Genomic DNA, 6000 nt, shown 5'->3' with positions numbered 1-6000 from the left:
TATAGGGGGTTTTACAGAGGGAGAGACACGGTGGGTGGGAGGGGACGCTTGGCTTCAAGCCTTCGACGGTCAAAGGAAGCGGGTAGTTAGGAATTGGTGTGCAGGGGCATTATGGTAATTTCAAGAGGGGACGCTCAATACGCACATGGAGAGTGGTGTTTTGGTAAATAAGCAGAAATCTGAAGGAGAAATCATGTTCATAAGGGGTTCGTTGGTAAATTAGGTGGGATAGTTATAGTATATGGTAAGGATCATGTCATGTCGTGCACTTCAATAGCCACCCACCCCGTGGTACAACATTTTATTCTTTAATTTTTTATTTTTTATTTTTTACTGGGAAAATGCCGCCACATTTGATTCATTACCTACCAAACAATATTTCGGCACATGGGATTTCTAGGTGTCAATGTCAATGTCACACTATGTGCTCATCAATCATCATGGTTGTAGATATAAGATATTGTTGGTACGAGTATATACACCACACTAATATTTTATTAGTGTTAACGTGACTGTGTCAATCTATTGTTTAATTGTTTATATTTTAACTCGGACCGATCTAATGGTGGATTAATCCATTTAACATTAGCCGGCATAGGAAGCATTTAAAACACGTCCTATCAATTAATGCAAAACGAGTGTTAAAAATAGTATTACTCATATGAAAATAATCGAATATTTATGACTTTGCCACGGGACAAGCATCTAAGACCATATTCTAAAGTCTCTCTTTAAAAGATGCAACTCTCTTGAAAAATGAGGTATCACCATCACTCTCTACCAAAAATCTTTCTAGTAATTTTTTTCTCTCAATAATTTTACTGATTTAAACATCAGAGTGTTTCGGTTCCCTTAGAGATCGTCCGACGATTTTCCAATAACCATTTTCTTGGTTTTGCGGAATCCTGTTGTCCAAAAATCTACTTCAACAGATATATACAAGGTTTTTCGTTATTGGTGGAATTGAAAGAATTTATTTTGCGATTAAGATTTTGTTTTGACGCATCTGATGGTGTAAATGATGCTACGTAATTTAAAATTTTAAAGGACGTGGCAATATATTCACCATATGACAATAAAAGTACCATTAGATCTATAAAACTCAAACTATACTTTTTTGAAATTGGAAGTTGATCCATTTTATTGTATTTAATGGTGTCCATAAAAGACGCGGCTTCTCCGATTAAGCTAATTAATTAATTATGGCAATAATTTAATTAGTAAGTAAGAGTATGATGAGACTAGCAGAAGGACTTTGCATATTTGTTGAGGAATGTTCGTTGGAACCACAAGATTTTCAAGTTTTTATAATCAGCAAAATTGCTCCCATTAGGTAATAAATTAAGAGACAAGTGAGAATACCGTTGGAGAATCTTCTAATCGCATTAGTTTCTCGATTTCGCATCTCTTAATAAATGTTTAGCCTCCTTTTAAGAATAAATAAAATTTAAATATTTAATAGATTAAAATTCTCCCAAATTATTTGTTCGAATTTGAGAGAATCTTGACAATTGATTGTGAGATATTATTTATAAAACCCATTTGACCGGATAAGTGGTTTGGTAGCCCAATTTTTATTTGATCAAACAAATTTCATAAGTGATTTTTTATAATTATCTATTCAAATTCTCTTAAATTTAAATAAATAATTAGAGAATATCTTGGTCCACATTCCCCATCATATTGGCAGAAAACCCACAAATTGGAGAAAGCCATTACTAAATTGTGAAGAAATTAATTAATTAAGTTTTGAAGTTGAACCGTACCAACCAAAAAGAGAAAATTGGGCCATGGGAATCAATAACTATACTCATGGAATCAGTCAATCGGATATTCACTCAAAAGATGCTCAACTTTTAATCATGAGAGGCGACCCTTTATTCAGCCAGTAGTTGTACTACTACTCTACTCTTTTTCCAGAGGTTTCGAGAAGAGGGATTAAGACATGGGAGTGGTTGGTGGACTTACAGTGTATAACATGTGCCCTACACCAAAGACACACCGGAGTGAGGCTTTTGTTGAAAACGAATCTTTTTTATTTTAAGATTCGTTGTAAAATAAGGAGTACAATTATTAAAAAAATTAAAATGATAATTTTGTTCCTCGATTTATAAGGTCCTACTTCTCTCTATTTCAACTGAAATAGAGAGGATTTGTTTCCTAATTTGTTTGGGTAGGTCTTTAATTTTATTATTATTATTATTTTTTGGACAGTTTAATTTTATTATTATTATTTTTTGAACTGTTTGAGCATCTATTCAAACAAATGAGATACCATTCAGTTTTCACATAAATATGCACAAGATCTTTATTTCAAGAACCGTATTTTTCCAAAAAGATTCGACCTATATATTGGAAATTTTGGCTTTTTGTCTAGTACGTTACCAAGTCTATCGAGCTTAGGGGTTGAAAAGACTCGTTTTGTCGAAATATTCTTATAATACACATGTCACGTGTCATATTCAATTAATATATATATATATATATATTAAAAAAAATTAAAACAAAAAAAAAAAAAAACAAAAAATATGAAGGGGTGGCTCCCTTTAGGCCAAATTTTGGGCAATGGGGGTGGCCAACCACCCCCGTGGCCCTTGGGGTGGTTCGGCCACCCCACAAGGCTAAAGAGAGAGAGAGAGAAAAAAAAAAAAAAAAAGTTTAGGATTTGGCCTTTGGGGGGTTGATTTGGGAGTGGCCGAACCACCCCCATAGCCGATAAGCCGAAAAGGAGAGTAAAGGCATCGAATCTTCGATGGGTTGTCGCCTGCGAAACAGGGATCGAATTTCTAGTGGGTTGACAGAGGAGACGCGATTTTCGGTTAAGCAGAGCCGATTTTCCGATAAGGATTGCCAAACTACATGGTATGGTTCCACAATACTACAAGATTTGGTAGTTCTCCTCCAATGAATTTGTACTCTGATTGCTTTGTTTGGAGAACATGGATTTGGGTTTTTTTCTTTTTTCTTTTTTTCTGATTGTTCTCCCAGTTAGATTTTGTGGATTTTGTGTGTATGATTAAGGTGGTTATTTGTTTGTTTGGTAAGAAAGTGAAGGAAAATAGCAACAAGTTTCTCAGTCATTTGGCTGTGGTGTTGGAAAATCGTTTCCGGCAGACCCATCTTCCGAACGCAAGAAGGGGGAAGGAGAGAGGAGAGAGCCGTTTTTTTTTTTATTATTAAAATGATGGGTTGGGAAGCACTATTGCTTCCTAACAAAAAAATGTAAATTTAGGGTATCTGCTGGGGGTTAGTTTTTGGTGTTCTTATGGGAGTGCTCTTAGAACCAACATGATCAGTGCCTATAATTCCTCAAATCACTATTAAAACATGTGCTGGCCGGGTTTTGTTTACATCAAACTTCTTGAATCAATTTCTTAAAATATAATGTAGGACATTTATCTTGGGATGTCACAATGACATCCAATTATCGTCTCTGGCCGATGTTAAAATATAAGACATCTAATTTTGGTATACCATCCCATTCATTTGTCTATGATTAACTTAATTCTTATTCATTTCTATCATTTAATCAATATTTTAACATATCTCTAATTTTTTTGTTCTTTTTTCTAAGCATTACAAAGGGGAAGAATACTTCATTTTTTCTTTTTTCTTTTTTTGAAAGGGTTTCTTAAGGTGTATTTGGGATTACGATTTCGTAGACAAAAAGTGCAATTTTAAACCAAATCGCAAAGTCTCCAAGAGGTAACCTAATCGGCTGGGGACCATGCCTCATGAAGCGGAGGTCTCTAGTTCAAATCCCCCCTCTTGAAAACCAAATCGCAAAAAATGAACCGTTTGAAAATTACGTTTTTAAAAAATTACGATTTGAAAACGCAAAAAACTGCTTTTTCAAATCACAAGGAAGGTTTTTTTTTTTTAAGAAAAAAAAAATGCACATAATTTTAAAAGCTAACCTGCGGTTTTAAAGATCAAACTGTGATTTTGTCAAATATTTAACTACATTTTTAAAAATTATTTTTTTAAATTGTATATTTTTAAATTACACTTTTTAAAATTATAAACCCAAACGGACTTTAATCCTGATAAATGATAAATAAGCTAACAGAAGAGATGTATTGGTTGTTGACCAAAAGTTGGAGACCGATAGATCGATAAACAAAAGACATGATGGAAACGGGAAAGCATTCCAAACTCGCCAAACTATCTACAATCTTACCTAGGGATCGTCAAAATTGACTTTGCTCTAAAAACTGAGACTTGGCTGACTGACAGACCGACCGACCGGCCGACCGACCGACCGGGACGTAGGACGTTCGTTCGTTGTATGTCTAATGTCCATGTGTTCGATCGATCTGCATGCTCTTTCTTTAACAAATTTATCCACTTAAAAAGATCGATCGCCTACATTGCATGGGGGCTTCGTTACAACTTACTTGGAGGTGTCTTAATTAAAATCTTTAACTAAAATGGAGTAAGGAGACTCTTATACACAAGAGAAGCAATTGTAACATCACAGTCTTACAGTCCTCCATTAAGAAGCTAAGGTATATGGTATGGGGAATGGTTATTAAATCTATTAGAAAAAAGAATAATTTTTATTAAGAATCAAAAAATATGGAATGAAGTAGTTTTGTAGTAGTCATTATTATTGCTCATTAATGAGAATGGCTATTCTTTTTTATTATATACTCTAACAGCAAGCTAGGCTAGCTATTCAATTTCACCTTCTTCTATTCCTAATAAAAGCACGCTATTTATTTTTTTTAATAGAATAGTCATTCTGCGTACCAACTGTAACCGTTTCATATTAGTTATTTAGAGAGCTTCAATTGCAACGTACTTAACTAGTTTTTTTTGGAATTATAGTAAATGTAGATGTGATTAATGTTTTCTTTGAACCGTTTCAAAACCACTCAATAACGTACACCATGCGGTTTTCGCATGACGTGACTCTAACGAGGACATCCGATTGTAACTTGGCCAATTGGATCTGGTCTTTCATGTTGAGCAACCAAACAACATGCATGGAGGCCAGGCCTATTTCTGGTGGCATATACGGTTTTTTGTTTCAATTATTTAATCGATAAGCAGCTTCTCGATCTATTTGCAATTTTTTTCCTCCCAATAAATAACTCCAACTCCCTAATTAATTCCCACGTTTTGTCTCCAGCATCCAACTAAATTTCAACTGCAACTAATTGCCTTCATAGAATCTTTTTTGTTGCATATGTATATAGGAATCTGTTGTTCAATGATGATGCATGCAGGAGATCACCAGTTACAGTCTAGAATATTATTCCATGCATCACCAACTGGTTTGAAAATTTTATTTCTTTACATATATAATCCATGGGTTTCGATTATCTTAGCTAGGGATGATAAATGATACTAGTGAGATAGAGGCAACAAGGAGATTGCTACGGCTTAGGCCAATAAATAAGCTAGTAAAAAAAAAAAAAGAGAAAAATTAAATAATAATTTGTTTTTCTTTTATTGATCACTGTTAAAATATTTTAATACTATGATTAAATATATTCATGGCTTCTCATATTAGAAAACTAAATATGCTCATTATGGCCAACGCAGACATTATATATATTCTGATTCAGGGGGATGATGTTATTAAATATTGACTATTTAATAATTTGAAGGCTACTGTAGTTTTAATGAATTTTCCTATATATATATATTCAATGACCTTTTTTTTTCCCTGATGATAAACTGAGATTTGCTTCCCTTCTAATTGAGTTCTTTCGGTTGCTTAGAACCTTCTTTATTTCTTTCTTTCTTTATCGAACTCCGTATGCTTAATTAATTTGGATAATTAACTTGTCGATCATTAATTTATTTGTTGCAAGTGAATATGCCAAAAGTTGGCAATATTCTTAATCATGTATTAATATTTAATTTAATAAAGACAACCTAATAAATTAGCATAAAATAAGGAAATGATACAAGCTAGGTTGGAATGGTACATATCATGTGTACGTTCTTCGATCTTGACTTCCAACCAGATTTCTTTTTCTTCGTAACTTC

This window comes from Alnus glutinosa, chromosome 14 (assembly GCF_958979055.1).
Source record: "Alnus glutinosa chromosome 14, dhAlnGlut1.1, whole genome shotgun sequence".
Classification (NCBI taxonomy): domain Eukaryota; kingdom Viridiplantae; phylum Streptophyta; class Magnoliopsida; order Fagales; family Betulaceae; genus Alnus; species Alnus glutinosa.
This window is presented reverse-complemented; position numbering follows the sequence as displayed.